Source organism: Mixophyes fleayi, chromosome 5, assembly GCF_038048845.1.
Source record: "Mixophyes fleayi isolate aMixFle1 chromosome 5, aMixFle1.hap1, whole genome shotgun sequence".
Lineage (NCBI taxonomy): Eukaryota > Metazoa > Chordata > Amphibia > Anura > Limnodynastidae > Mixophyes > Mixophyes fleayi.
Window position 1 is genome coordinate 209,867,803 of NC_134406.1, and position 21,734 is coordinate 209,889,536.

Below are 21,734 nucleotides of genomic sequence, written 5' to 3' on the forward strand. Positions count from 1 at the left end.
TCCTGCAACTAAAATCTTAGAAGCCTTACCTGTAGGTAGATTCAGGAATAAGATAGAAATTATTAATGTGTCATTGAGAATATGTTATTTTTCCATGTTATGGCATAATTATGTTATCTTATATGCTTAATACCATAACTGAAGTTTTGGATAAAATAGTTAATGAGACTACAAATACTATCATGAAGTGGCCATATAGAAGAGAAAGTAGTGTTGCAAAAAAGGATGCCTCTGGAATTTGTATCAGCAAATCAGGGTATAGTGCTTTAATTGGAGAGGATGTTATTGCTGTATCCCTGGTCAACTTGAAAAGGAAAATGCAAATTTGGAAAAAATTAGGAAACAACAGGAAAAAATGTATGGGTCTCATGAACCTTGGTCGTGTTCTTGGTTATGACCATTTGGTCATCAAATATTATTCTTTGACTACATTTGCACTGCTTGTTGTATTTATTATGCTTTTTAAAATGTGTTTGCCAAACTAGACTTTTCATTTTAAAAGATGGAAGGATAGATGAAGAGGCTGCATTTTGCTTTTGAATACTGTGGACGACAATTGGATATGGCTGCACTGTAGTTAACCTTGCACATAATAATCTTCCTATATAAAACATGTGAGTAGCACAGTGGCTTAGTAGTTAGCACTTCTGCCTCACAGCACTGGGTTCATGAGCTTGATTCCTGACCATGGCCTTATCTGTGTGGAGCTTGTTTGTTCTCCCCATGTTTGCATTAGTTTTCTCCAGGTGCTCCAGTTTCATCCCACACTCTAAAAACATAATAGCAAGTTAACTGCCTGCTATTAAAATTAACCTTAATCTCTCTCATTGTGTGTGTGTGCATGTTACCCCCCCCCCCCAATGGGGCAAGGACTGATGTGAGTGAATTCTCTGTACATCGTGACCCTAAGACAGCGCAAGCAGCTGCTAGCCTGGCTGGCAAGTACACAGTTACCAGGGCTCCTGTAACGAAGAAGAGTTGGGGAGTGCCAGGGCAAACTATGTGGAAAGAGAGGCAACCTGGAGGATCACCCCTGAGCTCCCCATCAACCAAACCAGCTCTTGCTGCACCTTTTGGCTGGCGGGGTGAAACCCTGTTTTGGCGACTGGCCACAGGTGTTTTACATATAATGAAGTGGGGCATATTAGTGCCTATGGCCTCAGAAAGAAGAAAACAACTCCTTCTCCTGTTGGGAGCCCGACAGGAAAGCTAGTCCCGGCCATCCTGTGTGCAGGAGGACCCCAAGAACGCCCCAGAGACAATCTGCAAGCGGTTAAGGTGGGACACCAAGTCACACTTGGGTTGTTAGACTCTAGTGAAGACCTGACTCGTGTACATCCAGCTCTAGTGAGCCCAGAGAACATTATTCCCGGGAAGACTATTACTGTGCGAGTGTCAGAATCACTAGGTGGAATTGATGATACCTGCCAGCAGTTGGCGCTACTGAGTACTGAGGCGGGGAGTCTAACACACCCCTGGTTTTCACCAGGAACCCCGCAAGGAGGTATAGACTTCGCTGCAAGGGACGTGCAGGTCGCGGCCCTCAGTATCAGTCAGCTGGCGAGGTAACAATTGAGGCAGCGGTGACAGCCCACCAGGATGCAGGATTGAAGAGTAGTCAGCAAGCCGGGTCAAAACCAGAGGAACGGATATAGCCAAATCAGAAGCAGGAGAATGGTCAGGAAGCCGGGTCAATACCAAATATCAGTCTAGGCCAGAATCAGGAACCAAGGAGAAGTCAGGAACAAGCCGGGGTCAGAATCCAAATAACAGCATCACAGGAAAAAACGCTGGAGCAAGGCTGAAGACCAAATACTCTGGCACTAGACATGTGTCAGAGGCTGCCTTATATACCCTAAGGTGCCTCTTGATAGGGTTAGGGAGATTTTGGCAGTAAGACATGCTGGCTGCAGACAGGTGAGCAGAGATAGCATCCCGCTGCCAGGAAACAGGACGTGGTTGCTTGGAAGGTGCAGGCGTCCGTCTCCTGCACCAAGTGTTAGTGCGGAGATGGCGCCTGACAGCGAGGAGTGGGGGGACTACATTCTGCAGTACCCCTAGCCAGAGTGTACCTAGATTGGAGAACTGGTAGAGGAATATGAGAGGTTGTGGTACTAGGTAATCTGCCTGCCACTGTACTGTTGAGGACTGATTTGGGAAGGATGCACGCTGCTTATATAAATGAAAGTGATGTCATTTCTGATGCACTGATGCAAACTAAACTTAATCTTTCCCAGGTGAACATAACAAAAGTGCAAAAATACGTAATGAACCTTCATGTGCTGCTGGGAATACTCATGCAGATTTGCAGGTACCTATCATACAGAGGGAGGGCTTATGTGTCAATGTGTTTGATGATAATACTCTTGTTAGAGAGACTAACACTTTGAATCCCCTAGGTTGTGACTTTGATCATGTCAAAATGTGTGAAATTGTGCCTAAATGTGATACCATGTTTGCTATTGTTTTAAGTAGTCAGATAGATTTACATGTGCCCAGTTCTGAAGGTGGTCCAAAGTGTGAAAATGTATGCAATGTTTTAGCAGTTGTGACCCGGAGAGCAGCACAGAGGAGCTGAGCATTAACTCCTGAAAGTGTGGAGGGAAGTTCACTAGAAGTTAATCCCCTTCCAACCCCCTTCCTAACCGTAGAAACTGCAGATTCAGGCAGTGATTTGAATGAACGACCTCATGCTGTGTGCAGCACAAGCTCGGAAGTTACACTTTTAAAACAGGACAAAACATTGATCCCAGTATATCAACAGTAAGGGGAAAGGTCAGTCAGTCCCATCTTCAAAGTAAGGAAGATAGAATGTGTTCGGAAAATGGCCTTTGGTATCAAGAGAAAAATGTCACTCTGTGTGAAGAACCTGAAATGCTTTATGGTCATATCGCATTCTGTAATGTGATAGAGATATGTGAGGGTGAAAAGCCGATAGGTGCCAGTGTTAACTTTTGCAATTATGTGGATTTATGCGAAGATCCAGATGTAACTGGGGATAATTTGGAAACCCCTAATAATAGTGAGATGTGTAATGGTGTGAATGTCACACATGGTACTGTGGTAGAATCTAAACCTGTTTTTCCACTGACCTCTTCTCATGAGGTAGGGACAGGTGACAATGTTCCTGCAACTGTGTTAGAATCTACTGAAAGTACTCCTGCTTGTACCCAGGTACCAGGATATGACAGGGAAAATGTAGGTTCTATTGTACATAAAATGTGTAAGCGAGATACAATGGAAATGGAAATAGACGAGATGTTGCAGCTAGGGGTAATTTTCAAAAGGTTTACAGTTATTGGGCTGCCCCAGTGGTACTGGTCCTAAAGAAATATGGTGGCTCCCAGTTCTGTGTAAACTATAGGAGGTTGAATGAGGTTGAATGACTCCACAGTGTTTGCTGCTGAGGAAATATGGATGTGTATTACATAGCAATCAATATGATTTACATTACTGTACTATATGCTTACTACTAATAGTTTAAGACATTTGTAAATGTAGTATGTCCATAGTAAAAATAGTTATGCATTTGCAGTGTCAAAGATGAAAGCAGTTATTGCTTAATTTTCACAATACTTACATTTTTTATTTCTCTACTGAAACATCTCAACACCAACAAGATGTCATCCCCTGTAGAGCAAGAAAACAACACGTTATTGGCCGTAAACCTAGTTAAGATACAATCTTCAAGCCTCCGGGAACAAACCACTGAGCCAGCTGAAGAGTCACAGCAGCAGCCACTACAACCTCACCACATGGATAAAGGAAGAGAATGGATTGGCTATGGATACAACTACAATAGTCCAAGTTTAGGAAGACAAAAACTAGGCACGTCACAAATTGTGTCCCATTTGAAGTGTAGCTACCACATAAACAATGAAAGCAATGTTTCCTTAAATATAATTGCTTCACCTATTGAACAAACAAACTTGACCCATACACAGATGACTGGCACAGTAGAAGCATTACACACCTCAGTGAGGGAGGTCAATGCAAATGTGCTAAATATGAGTGCACAAATTCATGAGAAAATAATTACAAGGATACCTAGTCCATCTTAGTCTCGAGAAATAAATATGGCAAGTACACCTATTCATTCCGCAACAACTACTCCGCCAAGGCAAGGTCCTCACATCAGAGGTGGCTGAGAAGAGCAGAGTGTACCTCAAGATGCCAGCATCTAGCTGCCAAAAGAAAAAATATATACCCATATATTATTAAAAATGTTATTTTCCTGTCACATATTTAGGTGCCACGCAGCACAGTTATAATGTGTTTGGGTCATTATAATGTTTATGCTATTTTTGACCGCTTTCTTTATTTTAGGCCAACATTTTTGCTGTCAACAATATAGTGTGCACATTGCTGTGCTGGTGAAGTTTATATTATTTTCTACTTGATCTGACAGACCAAAAAATAAAATAATTTTGACAATGCCAAATATTTTATTGTGTTACCTAAACTTCAGTTGTATTGTGGACAAATATAATTGACTATTTTTTTTAAAAGAAAGAAATATTTCATAATTTTATGTCACTTACCAAACCTTCTATAAGTGGGCTCAAGAGGAGGACACACTACCCTCTGCTCAAACAATCCATACTATAAAAAGAAACTCATGTTAGATTGCATTACTAACACATTACACAGATTACCAATGATTTTTAGTATTATTATTATTAACAACTTACATGTAAAGTAGTTTACAATTAAGCATTCTCTAATCTGCCCCCCCCCCCCAAACCCGTAGTCTGCACATCACCAGATGGTACACGGACACCTACTTGTTCACTGTCTACTGCAAAAGTCAAAGGACTATGTTGTGGTAAAGCCAGATTATGCAGTAGACAGCATACCAGCACAATATCAGATTCCTTTGCAGGGGTATAAAGAAGCACACCACCAGATTTTTCACGGCACCTGAACTTGGTCTTCAATAGTCTAAAGGTATGTTTTATCACACCTCTAGTGGCTATATGCACCTGATTATATTTGTGCTGGGCAGGAGTCTGCAGATGCACAAAGGAGTCATCAGCCAGGAGCTACACCCATATCCCGAATCACCTGAAATGAGATGTATATGTTTGCTTACATTGAATGCTCATCTACAGCAGTTAGAACATGTGAGGTATATAAAACAAAGATAAGGTTGCATCAAAATATAAGTAAGTAAAGTTTGAAGTTAGAGGAGGTGGGCTGGACATTCTCAAGACTACTTAACAGTGTGTGTTACACAGTTTGCAACCAAACTAAACAGTTTTACAAAACAACAGTAATATTTAATGGAATTTTGTTTTTTAAAAGTGGAATTATCCTTTAAAGCTTATATATTATAAAATTTCACATGTGTTCCTGATCTCGTGCTGGTAACTAAAAGTAGGTATAATTCATCCTCTTGAGAACCATGAACACTTCTGCAAATGGAAGAAGGACAGAAAAGAGTCAGAAGCAAAAATGAACAAAGCCTAATTCCCTCTGATTACATTGTCCATGTATGTATAGTGACGTAAGGTAAAAGGATAAACAATTTCCGTTTTGCAGTTTAACATGCATATGAGCCCTAACTTGATCTCAGCAAATGAGACATTATGTAAAATAATGATAAAGGAGAGTAATAAACATTCATTATAAACTATGGTTTCAGAAGGCTTTTTAATTTTATATGTAATGCTTAATATGTTCATCATATTTGATCCACTAATGACAAACATTATGTCAGGTATGATTGTCATATTCCATCCATCTATGCAAGAGCTCTTTAATTAATGAATGGCATGCTCAATAGGGACTTTTTAAGCCTAGAAGAAATTATATATAATATATCTGAAAAGCCGATACAGTTCACAGACTTTGCAAAGTAAACCACAAATCTAATAATTTGATCTATACAATAGTTAAAAACTCCCACTTGGAATTTAAAGAATAATGAGTCTTTTAATTAGGAGCTTGGAGAATTCAGCAAGGCAAACTTCTTAATTCCAATACTCATGTGAGGATAATATACTTTCATCACTTTTGGGATAGTCAATACATTCTAAATTATTTTACAAGTCACCTGCAAATCAAAGAAAATAATCAATTTGTGCACATCAGTGTTCCTGAAAATTACATTTTGTGAAGTTAATATTATAATGTTGTTTATTTTGTTAGTAATATTAGAGCACAACTAATAAAATGCAATATAAAATTAAGAGTAACATATGTTTGGCAACAGTAGAAAAGGAAAAGTGATAGAGCGGACTAGATAATACCTTAACCAGGTCCAAGATGCACAGGATACTATGCTAAATGATAATATTAGAAGTACTGTTTTAATTTTATCTGCAACAAGCATATACTATGTATCCTGTGCTTAACTAGATGTCAAAATTAATTAACACACATTCTCTCTCTCTCTCAGATGGACTGATGGAATGCTATACAGTCCAGTCACCTGATGGCTTCATACAAATGTTGTTAATATTGTCATCAGCAGATTAGATTTTCCAAGTAGTCTTATTTCAAATAGGCTTTTGATTGGGCAAAGTGAGTATGGACTCACTATAAGAATTTTTATTGACTAATCAGAAATGCCTGTAGAACTTTGGGAATGTTATCACAATTATAATTTGTGGTTTAAATAATGAAAGGGTAATGCTGCCATATATTATATTACCTTATATGACATAATCCTATTTGATTCTGTCATGGTGAGAAAATCTAGAAGTTACAAAAACTTCTTGTGTGTTAAAGATTGTGTATCTTAGTCAGATGCTGTAAGAATTTCATGTGAACTATGTTCCTGAGTTCCTTTTAAATCAATTTAAAGGCCAGTACAATTTTATTAATACTATAATATGATGGCACTTTTAAAACATACAAAAAAAAGTAAGATATGTATGATACAATTTATGATGGACAAACAGCCCTTTTAAAAATATTTTAACATAACATTCACAATCCCAAATGGATTATAATAATAGGGAACATGTCTTGGTTTACCCATGTCAGTACACTTTTTTCCACCCAAAGTCTTTAGCTCACAATATTTATTTCCCCATCATTTAAATGTCTTTTTATCAACTTGGAAAGTTGAAAACAGTTCTTATCACTTTTTTACCTTATTTGGGTCCTAAAAGAAAGTAAGTAACAGTTTCCATAATCTGAGCAAACTTCAGGTCACATTTATATTCATGTCTAAATTATGGGAAGTTTAGTCATAAAATTAGTGTATAAAAAGTATGTAAATATAACAGACAAAGGAATAACAATAATACAAATCTAAAAAGTAAATGTGTGTACTTTATTGACACATCCCCCTGCTTACAAACAGGATCAGTACAGGACTTTTTTGAGTGGCTCAATTTCTGTGTATTGGTCATTAGAAGAAGCTTAGAGAAGGCCATTATTGAAGTTCATCATACACTGCTCATATCAAATTGTAACAATCCCATGGAAAACCAAAGGCCCTTATCTTTAGGACAAAATAATTATTATCTGCCATAATGTATTGTTTCATAACCAGAGAAAAATAAGCCCACGCTCGATATATCCCACATTATATATTGTACCAGCTGCTTGGCAAATAAGCCCACGCTCGGTATATCCCATATTGTATATGATACCAGCTGTGTGGAAATATAAATGCCCATATATGTATACAAAACAAAAAAGACAGTTGTCAGCGCTTATCCTTTAAACTGCATATCTGTGTGTGTCTAGCAAAATGAAAACATGAGGTTTTAGTTCATATTTTGATCAAAAGACTTAATCCTGCATCCCAACGTCAAGGGTACCTCATTATATGCAGGACCTACACTGACCTATATGCTTTAAACACTATTAAAATGCAGTTAAAATCAGAAGCACTCACCTCCCAGGTATAGGGGTTTACATCTAGCAATAATGTATTGTTTCATGTAAAAATATACTTTTTTGAAAAGCTGATTTATTTGGACTTTGTTTGCACATTCTGTTTTCCAGTCTTCAAAATTCTTACTTATCTATTTATATATAAAAATTCCACACAATTTATTTTTATATTTCTTAAAATCAAGCCCTAACTTTAAAGGTGTTAAGCAATACAAACAGTTGGCTAAGGAAACACATGGCAAATGTTACTGAAGTAACCACCCTCTTAACCATGGTATTGTTATGAATTTGAGATTGTCTTTATTAGGTTGCTTGCAGATGGTGAGGGCTCCATTTGCATGGTAATTACTGTTGACATATATCTTTCTTTCACTCTGTTTTTTTTTGTTATAATGGGCAATAACAGTTTGTGTCTTTGAGTTTTCTCCCCATAGGATCATGGTATGGTGTTAGATACTAGTATATAGTGAGCTGATGTCTATTTGTCTGTTTTACACACTGGTTCACAATAGCAGCTTCTGGTATAAATGGAGATCATTTAGGACAGGCATGCAGACAGGCTGATGGTAGCACAGTCCAAAGAGCACAAAGAGTTGAACAATCAGGGGCACTGTTCAGACAGATCCAGAGTCCCTCCATGGGAAGAAGAATCCTGTAATGCCAAACCAAGGGTCAAGAGCTATAAAGTCACTGTAATGCTGAGCCAGAGGTCAAAAGCCATTGATCAACTGGAGCAGAAGGTACAGAACTTGGAATCTGTCAAGTAAACACTTTCACCAGCAATATGAAGCTGGATAGATATATATATATATATATATATATATATATATATATATATATATATATATATATATTAGAGATGAGCGCACTCGGATTTCTGAAATCCGAGCCCACCCGAACGCTGCGGATCCGAGCCGGATCCGAGACAGATCCGGGTATTCCCGCCAATTGCAAAACTGAAACCGAGGCTCTGAGTCATAATCCCGCTGTCGGATCTCACGATACTCGGATCCTATAAATTCCCCGCTAGTCGCCGCCATCCTCACTCGGGCATTGATCAGGGTAGAGGGAGGGTGTGTTAGGTGGTCCTCTGTCCTGCTATATCTCGTGCTGTTCAGTTCTGTGCTGTGCTGTGCTATGTGTTCTGCTCAGTCCAGTGGTGCTGTGTCCTGTGCTCTGTCCTTCTGAGTTCAGTGGTGCTGCTGGGTCCTGTGCTGTGTCCTGTTCAGTCCAGTGGTGCTGTGTCCTGTGCTCTGTCCTTCTGAGTTCAGTGGTGCTGCTGGGTCCTGTGCTGTGTCCTGTTCAGTCCAGTGGTGCTGTGTCCTGTGCTCTGTCCTTCTAAGGGCATTGTTATTTCCCCATTATTCCCAAATTATGAAAAATTTCAAAAAAAGTTATAAAAAAAATTACAAAAAAAGTAATTATAAAAAAAAAAAATATCCCAAAACAATCCTGCAGTATAAGTCCATTGGTACTGCTATATTACAAAGTTCACTGATTCAGCAGTATAAGTCTAGTGGTACTGCTATATTACAAAGTTCACTCATTTTGCAGTATAAGTCCATTGGTACTGCTATATTACAAAGTTCACTCATTCTGCAGTATAAGTCCAGTGGTACTGCAATATTACAAAGTTCACTCATTCTGCAGTATAAGTCCAGTGGTACTGCAATATTACAAAGTTCACTCATTCTGCAGTATAAGTCCAGTGGTACTGCAATATTACAAAGTTCACTCATTCTGCAGTATAAGTCCAGTGGTACTGCAATATTACAACGTTCACTCATTCTGCAGTATAAGTCCATTGTTGTTACTGCCATATTACAAATTTCACTGATTCTGCAGTATAAGTCCAGTGGTACTGCTGTATAACTCCAGTCCAGTGGTACTCTCCTGTGCCGCATATAATTTTTAAAGGCTTTGCCGAGTGTGTGTGGCTTCGGGGTACACTCTCTTGTGCTAGATATAATGCAGAACAAAAATTTGGAGGATAAAGTAGGGAAAGATCAAGACCCACTTCCTCCTAATGCTGAAGCTGCTGCCACTAGTCATGACATTGACGATGAAATGCCATCAACGTCGCCTGGCAAGCCCGATGCCCAATCTCCTAGTACAGGGCATGTAAAATCCAAAAAGCCCAAGTTCAGTAAAAGTAGCAAAAGGAGAAACTTAAAATCATCTGAGGAGAAACGTAAAGTTGCCAATATGCCATTTACGACACACAGTGGAAAGGAACGGATCATGACTAGTGGTTCAGCTTCACCCAAGGAACTAAGCCCTCCTCCCCCCTTCCCCCTAAACAAAAAATTTAAGAGAGTTATGCTGTCAGCAACAACACAGCAAACAACTCTGCATTCTAAAGAGAAATTATCACAAATCCCCAAGGCGAGTTCAAGGGTGTTGGTGGTTGCGAAGCCTGACCTTCCCATCACTGTACGGGAAGAGGTGGCTCCTTCCACCATTTGCAGCACGCCTTCTGCATATGCTAGAAGGATCACCCACAGTCCAGTTACAGATTTGGCTAATGAAGGTGTGAATGTTGTACACCGGGAGGAGGATATTGATGTAGCTGGCGCTGAGGAGGATGTTGATGATTATGATGCAGACAGATACCAAATTGCCTTTATCAATTTCTATTTATATTCTAGATTATATAACGGCTGAATAGTTTTCTATTTTACTCCTAGTGGAGAGGGGATCTGATGCAGACAGATACCAAACTGCCTTTGTCCATTTCTTTGTATATTTGAATTTCTAGTTCTACAGTCTATGCAGGCTGCTTTTTTTATATTCAACTACAAGTGTAGGGCGGGGAGCATAGATAGCCACCAAAGTAACGTGGTCCATTTAATTTCACTTACTATCTCCACAGTCTGTGCAGCCTGCTTTTTTTATCTTCAAAGTATTTACAAGCCTTGCAATCTAAATTAACAAGAGGTAGTAACATGCTAGAACTCCACCCTCTATATGCTGCAGAGGATGGAGGAGCATCAAAAGGACATTCAAGCCTACACAGCCACCTACGACATAGGAAAAGGAGTGGGGATGCGCCTGAGTCAAGCGCACTGGAGAATGATTTCCGTGTTGTGCAAGGTTCTGCAGCCATTTGAACTTGCCACACGAGAAGTCAGTTCCAACACTGCCAGCTTGAGTCAGGTGATTCCCCTGATCAGGCTTTTGCAGAAGCAGCTGGAGAAAGTGAGGGAGGAGCTGGTACACCATTGTGATTCCACCAAGCATGTAGCTCTTGTGTATGAAGCCCTTCGTATGCTTTGCCAGGATCCGAGGGTGGTCAGTCTTTTAAAGTCAGAGGAATACATTCTGGCCACCGTTCTCGATCCTCGGTTTAAAGCATATGTTGTGTCTCTGTTTCCGGCGGACACAAGTCTACAGCGGTGCAAAGACCTGCTGGTCAGGAGATTGTCCTCTGAAGAGGACCGTGAAATGCCACCAGCTCCACCTTCATTTTCATCACTGTTTGTGCAGTTCCAAAAAAGAGGAACTGCCATTTCTATTGCTACCTTCTTTCTTTCTGTATTTCCTGTGTCCTGTGGTCTGTTCTGCTAAAATAATTGGAAAAAAATATTACAAAATTTTAAAAAATCTAGCTTGTACTGCTATTTAAAAGTCGAACTACGATCATTCACTGTTGCTGTACCCAAAAATAATAGGTACTGCTATTAAAGTACAGTCCAGTGGTACTCTCCTGTGCCGCAGATAATTTGTAAAAGCTTTGCCGAGTGTTTGTAGTTATGTATCACAGGTTTTAAGAAGAGGCACAACACTGTTACGAGCCGCGGCGGTGCCCAGCCGCCGCGACTTACTCACCTGCGTCCCGGCCGTCGCTATGGCGACCAGGACGTCACTTCCGGCCCTGACCCGGCCGTTGCCGGGGCAACGAGAAGACGCTTCAGCGCTGCGTCCCGGCAATGAGAGGAAGCCGGGCGCAGCGCTCACCATATGTTCTAGCCTGTGGGCTAATTAATGCAGCCTATTAATTATGCTGGGGGCTGTGTCTAATTCAGAGCTAGGCTCTGATTGGTGGCCACTGGTATTTAAGGCAAAGAGGTCTGCTGCCTCATTGCCGGTTATAGCTCCTGTGTTCCAGTCTGCTAACCTGCTAGTTCCTGTCCTGTATCCTGATATCTCTATTTGACTCCCCGTGTATGACCCTTGGCTTTGATTTGGACCTTGCTCGTGTTTCCTGTGACCCTGATCTTTGGCCTGTTTACCCGTTCTGCTATTTGCCTGTGACCCCTGACCTCAGCTTGTTCATCGATACTGTTGTCTGCTGCCAGCCCTTGACCTCTGCGTGGACCTGACTCCTCTTGCCTGGGTTCTCCCCAGCTGGTACGCACTTCACGACCCTCTGTCAGTCTGCGGCCCAGTCTGTCCCCACCATCAGGGGCTCCAGTGAACACCTGACTGGCAGAGTAGATTCCGGGTTGTGTTGTGCCGGCTGGAGGGGTTCCTAACATTATAACCGGCCCACTCACGGAGACGAGGTTGGAATGGATGCAAGTGGATCCTCACCGTCTCCGGCACAAGCCCTAGCAGCCCATGTTGAGTCCTTATATCAGATGATCCAGGGATTGGCTGAGCGTCTGTCTGTTCAAGAAGAAGCCGCAAAAGTGTCACAACCCACTCCAAGTTCCGTTTGTGAACCTAAGATGAACTTGCCGGATCGCTTCTCTGGAAATAGGTCCCTGTTTCGGAATTTCAGGGAGAGCTGCAAGCTCTATTTCCGATTGAGACCCCGCTCCTCCGGGTCAGAGCATCAAAGAGTCGGGATTATCATTTCCCTTCTACAGGGTGACCCCCAGTCCTGGGCGTTTTCCTTGCCGCAGACCAGTCCTGCCATGCAGTCAGTAGACGCTTTCTTCGAGGCCTTAGGTCTACTATATGACGACCCGGACCGTACTGCCTCCGCTGAAACTCATCTACAGGCCTTGAAACAAGGCCAGCGCTCGGCAGAGGAATACTGCACTGAATTCCGTAGATGGTCACCTGATAGTGGATGGAATGATCCTGCCTTGCGGAGTCAGTTCCGTCTTGGCCTGTCGGAACAGGTCAAAGACTCTTTGGTGCAGTACCCATCTCCTACCTCTCTGGAGGATCTGATGCACCTCTCCATTAAAATCGACAGGAGATTTAAAGAGCGGAAAATCGAAAAGGAGACATCATCACCTCTATCCGGCTTCATTCCTGTTCCCACGGATGGTGAGGAACCCATGCAATTGGGGGCGTATCGTCTCTCCCCTGAGGAAAGAGACAAGAGAAGATCACAGGGCCTATGTCTCTATTGCGGCACAAAAGGCCACTTCTCCCGTTCCTGCCCGAATAAGCCGGGAAAAGAGCATGCCTAGGGAACGAGGGGAAAGTTCACCTAGGTCTGCAGATTGTCTCCCCGAAAAACGCCGTATTGATCCCTGCACAGCTCATGTTTAGTGCTCGTTCAATGGACCTGTCCGCCTTCGTTGATAGTGGAGCTGCAGGCAACTTCCTGGACATCGGGTTCGCCCGCGCTGCTAAAATTCCGATGGTAAAACTCAAGTCCGCTATTACTGTCTGTGGATTAGATGGAGGTCCGTTGCCTGGTGGCAAGATTTCCTGGGAGACCTCGCCACTACAATTAAAAATCGGAGCTCTCCATTCAGAGTCAATAACCTTCCTTCTTATCGATTGTTCATCAGTTCCCTTGATCTTGGGCCACCCATGGCTTTCCCGTCATAACCCTGTCATGGACTGGGTAAAAGGAGAAATTGTCCAGTGGAGCTCTTACTGTACACAGTTCTGCTTGTCACTGCCCCTGCGGGTGATTCAGTCTATTCCGGAGCAGCTTCCCTCACAATATCATGAGTTCTGGGATGTGTTCTCCAAGAAAGCTGCTGACACCTTACCACCTCACCGTGACTTTGACTGTGCCATCGAGCTTATTCCTGGTTCCAAGTTGCCTAAGGGTCGCCTGTACTCTCTCTCTGGTCCGGAGACCAAGTCCATGCAGGAATACATTGAAGAAAATCTGGAGAAGGGCTTCATCAGGCCATCTAAATCTCCCGTAGGAGCAGGATGCTTCTTTGTATCCAAAAAGGACGGAGGACTAAGACCCTGTATTGATTACCGGGGATTGAATCTTATTACAATCAAGAATACCTATCCCCTTCCGCTCATCTCCGTATTATTTGATCAGCTGAGAGGTGCTACTGTCTTCTCAAAAATCGATCTTCGTGGAGCGTATAACCTCATCCGTATCAAGGAGGGAGACGAGTGGAAGACGGCATTCAATACGCACTCTGGCCATTATGAATACTTGGTTATGCCGTTCGGTCTTAGCAATGCACCTGCAGTATTCCAGGACTTAATCAATGAGGTTCTTCGGGACTTTCTTGGTAGTTTCGTGGTCATCTATTTAGATGATATCCTCATCTATTCCAGATCTCTGTCTGTACATCAGAATCACGTTAAACAAGTTCTACGAAGACTGCGAGAGAACCACCTTTACGCCAAACTAGAAAAGTGTGAGTTCGAGGTGCAGAAAGTATCCTTTTTAGGTTACATAATCTCTTCTGAGGGATTCTCCATGGATCCAACTAAGGTTCAGGCTATTCTAGATTGGGTGCAACCAAACAACCTTAAGGCGGTGCAGAGGTTTCTGGGCTTCTCCAATTATTATAGAAGGTTCATTCCAGGTTTTGCAGACATCGTGGCTCCCATTGTCGCCCTAACCCGTAAAGGAATGGATCCAACTAATTGGTCGCCTCAAGCAGTAGCCTCATTCGAAAGCCTGAAAAAAACCTTTGTCTCCGCTCAGGTCCTTAGACACCCGGATCCAGCTAAATCATTTATTCTTGAGGTCGACGCCTCTGACGTCGGTGCTGGGGCTATACTATCACAGAAGGACCCTCATACTAATCGTCTACACCCGTGTGCCTATTTCTCCCGCCAGTTCTCTTCAGCAGAAGCCAACTATGATGTCGGGAATAGGGAACTGTTGGCAATCAAATGGGCCTTCGAGAAGTGGCGACATTGGCTGGAGGGTGCTCCACATCAGATCTCTGTCATTACCGACCACAAGAACTTGCAATATATACAATCGGCCAAACGTCTAAATCCCAGACAGGCCCGTTGGTCGTTATTCTTTACCCGGTTCAATTTCCTGATCACCTATCGACCGGGTTCCAAAAATGTCCGGGCAGATGCTCTGTCCAGAAGTTTCTTGGCACACCACGTTCCAGTTTCGAACCCAGAGCCTATTATTCCTCCTTCCATAATCCATGTTGGATTAACCCAAGATCTGAGTATCACACTTCAGAGATTCCAGAAATTAGCCCCTGATACTACTCCGGAACAACGTCTTTTTGTTCCAGTCCATCTAAGGAAGGCGGTTCTTGCAGAGGCGCATAATAGTAGGTCTGCTGGACACCCTGGAGTTTATAAGACGCTGGAGATCCTTTCCCGTACGGTCTGGTGACCATCCTTGTCCGCTGACGTCAAGAGTCATGTCCTCTCGTGTGAAATTTGTGCCAGGAACAAAGTCCCCAGGACTCGCCCGGTGGGTCAATTGCTTCCATTGCCCATTCCTGCAAAACCTTGGACACATTTGTCCATGGATTTTATTGTTGATTTGCCACCTTCTGCAGGACATAATACTATTTGGGTTGTGGTGGACCGTTTCAGTAAAATGGCACATTTCATCCCATTAACCAGGCTTCCTACAGCTCGAGATCTGGCCATTCTCTTCATACAACATGTTTTCCGGCTTCATGGACTTCCTTCCGATATTGTTTCTGATCGTGATTCACAATTCATAGCACAATTCTGGAAATCCTTCTGCACCTTCCTCGGAATCCGGATCAGTCTGTCATCTGCATACCACCCTCAGTCTAACGGGCAAACTGAAAGGGTTAACCAAGCACTTGAACCGTTCCTCCGATGTTATTACTTAGAATTCCATGACAACTGGTCATCTTTGCTGCCTTGGGCAGAGTTTGCCTACAATAACTCATCTCACTCATCTACTCAAACTTCCCCGTTCTACTGTAACTTCGGTTTCCATCCCAGGTCTAATTCTCTGTACTCTCTCAAATCTGCTGGTATTCCGGAGATTCATTCCACAGCTGCTGATCTGAAAGTAATTTGGGGGAAAGTTCAGTCCTCCTTGAAAAAATCCTCATTGTCGGCCAAAAAAATTTCGGATCGCCACCGTACCACCTGCCCATTCAAAGTGGGCCAGAAAGTATGGCTATCAACTAGAAATCTTAGGCTCAGACAGCCTTGTAAAAAACTAGGGCCTAAATTTATTGGGCCGTTCATGATTACCAAACAGATCAATCCGGTAGCTTTTAGATTGAAGATTTCTAGTTCACTAAAAATTCCGAACACATTTCATTGTTCATTCTTGAAGCCGGTATTGTATCCTAGCCAATCCTCAACTGTGCCTGGGGGAAGTTCGAGTAAGCCACTAAGATATGTGGTTCAAAGGATTTTAGATTCCAAAAAAGTGCAAGGACAGGTGCACTTCCTGGTGCAGTGGAGGAACCGCGGGTTAGAAGAGCGATCTTGGGTTCCGCGAAGACAACTCCATGCCCCTAAACAATTGAAGGAATTCTTCAGGAGGTTCCCAAGAAAACCTGGATGTCGGGGTCCCTCGACCCCTCCTCAAGGGGGGGTACTGTTACGAGCCGCGGCGGTGCCCAGCCGCCGCGACTTACTCACCTGCGTCCCGGCCATCGCTATGGCGACCAGGACGTCACTTCCGGCCCTGACCCGGCCGTTGCCGGGGCAACAAGAAGACGCTTCAGCGCTGCGTCCCGGCAATGAGAGAAAGCCGGGCGCAGCGCTCACCATATGTTCTAGCCTGTGGGCTAATTAATGCAGCCTATTAATTATGCTGGGGGCTGTGTCTAATTCAGAGCTAGGCTCTGATTGGTGGCCACTGGTATTTAAGGCAATGAAGTCTGCTGCCTCATTGCCGGTTATAGCTCCTGTGTTCCAGTCTGCTAACCTGCTAGTTCCTGTCCTGTATCCTGATATCTCTATTTGACTCCCCGTGTATGACCCTTGGCTTTGATTTGGACCTTGCTCGTGTTTCCTGTGACCCTGATCTTTGGCCTGTTTACCCGTTCTGCTATTTGCCTGTGACCCCTGACCTCAGCTTGTTCATCGATACTGTTGTCTGCTGCCAGCCCTTGACCTCTGCGTGGACCTGACTCCTCTTGCCTGGGTTCTCCCCAGCTGGTACACACTTCACGACCCTCTGTCAGTCTGCGGCCCAGTCTGTCCCCACCATCAGGGGCTCCAGTGAACACCTGACTGGCAGAGTAGATTCCGGGTTGTGTTGTGCCGGCTGGAGGGGTTCCTAACAAACACTGACAACCTGTTAGAGAAACTGAGGGAAATAATCTCTCTGTGGCTCACCCCACTTAGACTCTCCTGGGGATTCGAATAACTGCCATTTCTATTACTACCTTCTTTCTTTCTCTATTTAAAAAAAATAAAATAACTGCCATTTCTAGTACTACCTTCTTTCTTTCTATATTTAAAAAAAAAACAAAAAACTGTCATTTCTATTACTACGTTAATTGTTTGTGCAGTCACAAAAAAGAGGAACTGCGCCCTTAACTGCTATGTTGGTTTTAGACGTCCATCCGGTGTCCGCCATCTGTGCACTGGAATTCAGACCAGTTGAGGGTTTTATTATTATATTGTGGCCCCGGTACCAAATTGGGTACCGGGGCCACTCCACTAAGCAGTCCAGATACTTGTTTGGTGGAATTCAGACCAGTTGAGGGATTTTTTATTATATTGTGGGGACCACTCCACTACGCAGTCCAGATACTTTTTTGGTGGAATTCAGACCAGTAGAGGGATTTTTTATTATATTGTGGGGACCACTCCACTACGCAGTCCAGATACTTGTTTGGTGGAATTCAGAACAATTGTTTTTTTTTTATTATATTGTGGGGACCACTCCACTACGCAGTCCAGATACTTTTTTGGTGGAATTCAGACCAGTTGAGGTTTTTTTTATTATATTGTGGGGACCACTCCACTACGCAGTCCAGATACTTTTTTGGTGGAATTCAGACCAGTTGAGGTTTTTTTTATTATATTGTGGGGACCACTCCACTACGCAGTCCAGATACTTGTTTGGTGGAATTCAGAACAATTGAGGTTTTTTTTATTATATTGTGGCCCCGGTATCAAATTGGGTACCGGGGCCACTCCACTACGCAGTCCAGATACTTGTTTGGTGGAATTCAGAACAATTGTTTTTTTTTTATTATATTGTGGGGACCACTCCACTACGCAGTCCAGATACTTTTTTGGTGGAATTCAGACCAGTTGAGGGGTTTTTTATTATATTGTGGGGACCACTCCACTACGCAGTCCAGATACTTGTTTGGTGGAATTCAGAACAATTGAGGTTTTTTTTTATTATATTGTGGCCCCGGTATCAAATTGGGTACCGGGGCCACTCCACTACGCAGTCCAGATACTTGTTTGGTGGAATTCAGAACAATTGTTTTTTTTTTATTATATTGTGGGGAACACTCCACTACGGAGTCCAGATACTATTTTAGTGGAATTCAGACCAGTTGAGGGTTTTTTTATTATATTGTGGGGACTACTCCACTACGCAGTCCAGATACTTTTTTGGTGGAATTCAGACCAGTTGAGGGATTTTTTATTATATTGTGGGGACCACTCCACTACGCAGTCCAGATACTTGTTTGGTGGAATTCAGAACAATTGAGGGTTTTTTTATTATATTGTGGCCCCGGTATCAAATTGGGTACCGGGGCCACTCCACTACGTAGTCCAGATACTTGTTTGGTGGAATTCAGAACAATTGCTTTTTTTTTATTATATTGTGGGGACCACTCCACTACGCAGTCCAGATACTTTTTTGGTGGAATTCAGACCAGTTGAGGGTTTTTTTATTATATTGTGGGGACCACTCCACTACGCAGTCCAGATACTTGTTTGGTGGAATTCAGAACAATTGAGTTTTTTTTTATTATATTGTGGCCCCGGTATCAAATTGGGTACCGGGGCCACTCCACTACGTAGTCCAGATACTTGTTTGGTGGAATTCAGAACAATTGTTTTTTTTTTATTATATTGTGGGGACCACTCCACTACGCAGTCCAGATACTTTTTTGGTGGAATTCAGACCAGTTGAGGTTTTTTTTATTATATTGTGTGGACCACTCCACTACGCAGTCCAGATACTTTTTTGGTGGAATTCAGACCAGTTGAGGTTTTTTTTATTATATTGTGGGGACCACTCCACTACGCAGTCCATATACTTTTTTGGTGGAATTCAGACCAGTTGAGGGTTTTTTTATTATATTGTGGGGACCACTCCACTACGCAGTCCAGATACTTGTTTGGTGGAATTCAGAACAATTGAGGTTTTTTTTATTATATTGTGGCCCCAGTATCAAATTAGGTACCGGGGCCACTCCACTACGCAGTCCAGATACTTGTTTGGTGGAATTCAGAATAATTGTTTTTTTTTTATTATATTGTGGGGACCACTCCACTACGCAGTCCAGATACTATTTTGGTGGAATTCAGACCAGTTGAGTGTTTTTTTATATTGTGGGGACCACTCCACTACGCAGTCCAGATACTTTTTTGGTGGAATTGAGACCAGTTGAGGGTGATATATTGTGGCCTCGGTACCAAATTGGGTACCGGGACCACTCCACTATGCAGTCCACAAAGCTACCTCGGTGAAACGTTTTGGACTAAAAACAATATTGTGAGGTGTGAGGGTGTTCAGAATAGACTGGAAATTAGTGGAAATGATTGTTATTGAGGTTAATAATAGCGTAGGAGTGAAAATAAGCCCAAAAACTTGATTTTGGAACTTTTTATGCTTTTTTCGAAATAAATCCGAATCCAAAACCTTAAATCCGAACCAAAACCTTTCGACAGGTGTTTTGCGAAACAAATCCGAACCCAAAACATCAAGCAAATCCGAACCCAAAATACAAAACACGAGACACCAAAAGTGGCCGGTGCACATCCCTAATATATATATATATATATATATATATATATATATATATATACAATTATATATAGAGTGATGCAAAAAAAAAACTTAATGATCCATAGAATAAGAAATAGCTGATTGTTATAAGATAAAAAGAAGGGGGAAATAAGAATTATGTAGATCTCTCTCTCTCTCTCTCTCTCTCTCTCTCTCTCTCTCTATATATATATATATATATATATATATATATAATTATCAAGTCTACATTCATACACTACCGTCAGCTCTAAAAATACCTTTGTGACAAGATTTTTGACACAGTGCTCTGATCACAATAATTGACGGTCAATGTTAACAAACAGTTTTTGCATAAAATATGCATTTCTGCAATGCAAATGCAAACCAAGGAAAGCGAACACATATCATCATAACAATATTTTCTTACAGTCTGGGCCACGGTGTTAATGAAGGGAAGAGGTCCTGATGTTGTTGGCGGAGCAACGTAGCATTCAAGTCAGCCAGATCTCTCCAAAGTTTGTCTCCGGGCCAGGCTGTCGCTGCAAACTATATAGCTTGCGGATCCTGGCCAAGTGCTCTCTTTAAAGGTGGTAGGGACCTGCACCATAGTCACCCTACTCAAGTAGGCACAGCAGGTGGAGCAGATCCATGAGCAGCTATTAATGGAGCAGAGTTTCCCCATAGTTAGATATTCCATTGAAGTAGCAAATAAGACACAGGATCTAGTGCAGGAACCACATTTTAGTTGATAAAAGACAGCCCTCTAATTCCAGGCAGTGTACAACTATGAACACCTTTGGATCTCCCCAGACAGGCCTTTTTAAATGGTACAAATTTCCCAAAATGTAAGTCCCACCCTGCATGGTTATTCCTAGTTCAGCTGCATTGGAGTTGGCAGGAATGGTCTCATTGGTTGGAGATGGGCAGGGACTCCATGTGAAGATCTTCCCTACTGAGTTGGTGCCTCATTATCTGTCAAAGTCTAGGAAAGAACAATGGTGATTTAATTCAGTTAATGAGAAACCTTATCCTATGTAAAGCAACTCCTACTTTTAAACCTATACAAGTATGTGTGAATTTGCACGTGGTTCAGAGGCTACTGGCTTCCTTGTTTGTCTGAAGAGGTGAGGGATGGATGCCAGGAAATGAAAAAGTCCCTATTTTATAGTCTGATGTAAAGAAACTGTGATGAATTTGTGCAATCTACCTGGCATTATTTAAGAACCTGGTGGGATTAAGTCCATGTCACATTCCAGGTAAATGAAAACCAGCAACAAATAGATCAGTTCATAATTGTATTCATATCAATATAAGTGATAAACAGTAAGTCCTCACAATCTTTATATTGATTGATTGACAGATTGTGTAATTTTAGAGCCATGCTCTCACAGGTTTTTTTTAATATATAGATTTTTCTCAAATTATTTTTTATTGTCTACATCCTTTTGGATTATGTATTTGTCAGCTATTGGCTTATGTACAAAAGCTAAAATTATACATAACTTTACAGAAAATAAGGCATAAAGTCTGGTCCTGTGCCCTGAATATGCGGAAACCTCTATGAATTACCCTACTTTGACACATTTCTTGTATATGTCTCTTTCATAAAAACATTATAGAGTACTTTCAAAATATAATATTTATGCCAATTTGTTTTTGTAAGCAAATACATATTGCTTCACTTTTGGACAAAAAGGTGAAAAAAAGAGATAATAAAAAAGATAATAACATTCAATTAATGCAAACACCAAGATACTCTCTGAAGTTATACCTACATAATCATATGGCTTTCCCAGCATTGAATCATCTAAGGCCTACAGTGATATACGTGTGTAAACAGCCATGGTTTTCAAATAGG